The sequence below is a fragment of the Canis lupus genome, chromosome X (assembly GCF_011100685.1).
Source record: "Canis lupus familiaris isolate Mischka breed German Shepherd chromosome X, alternate assembly UU_Cfam_GSD_1.0, whole genome shotgun sequence".
In the NCBI taxonomy this organism is placed as follows: Eukaryota; Metazoa; Chordata; class Mammalia; order Carnivora; family Canidae; genus Canis; species Canis lupus.
Window position 1 is genome coordinate 43965563 of NC_049260.1, and position 657 is coordinate 43966219.

At 63.0% G+C, this 657-nt stretch overlaps 1 non-coding gene across 1 annotated transcript; it reads left to right on the plus strand.

The window, feature by feature from the left end:
• Window positions 1–232: 232 nt before the first annotated feature.
• MIR8791B (microRNA mir-8791b) lies at window positions 233–377 on the plus strand. Its single transcript, NR_128892.1, has one exon. It is a non-coding gene; the product is annotated as a microRNA mir-8791b (primary transcript).
• Window positions 378–657: the final 280 nt, after the last annotated feature.

Here is a 657-nt window from a genome sequence, read left to right on the forward strand (position 1 = left end):
GGTGTTAGCACTTGGGGAGCTGCTCAGCCCCCTGCCCGGTGCAGGGGTCTGTGAATGATGTTTAACCTGTTTATCCTGTGAGGCCATTGAGTCTCTGGGTTTTTTTTATCCTGTGAGGCCCCAGGAGGAACAACAACTGTAGCAGCGGCCAGCTCTCCATCCCTGGAGTTAGCTCCTGCAGTAACTACGGAACTCTCCATCTGCTGGGGCCTGGATGCCCTGGGGTGGGGCCCCTGATCTGTTCAGCTCGGGGCCGCCTGGAGGCTGGGGTGTTCTTGCTGTCCTGTGCCCTCCTGGCTTCTGCCTGTTCCAGGGGGAGCGCCGGATATTGGGCTGTTTCCGGCACCCTGTGCCCCCGGGCCTGCACTGTTGGAATCGCCTCCTGGTCGCTCAGCTCCCTCTGTGCGGAGCCTCTGCCCGAGCTGCCCCCGAGCTGCTCCCGGGTCCAGCTGAGCTTGCGCTGCAGCCCTTTAGGGAGCTCGGCTGCGGGGTGTGGCGCGCTCTCCCTGGGGTGCAGGTCCTCTGTTAGTGTCCCTGGGAGCCTGAGGGCATCCCCGCTCCTCCTGGGATCCTGTTCCAACTCCCTGTAGCGCCTTTCTGTCCAGGAAGATTGGTGAAGCCCCTGCTTCTCCCGTAGGGGGCTGTCCTTGGGCTTTC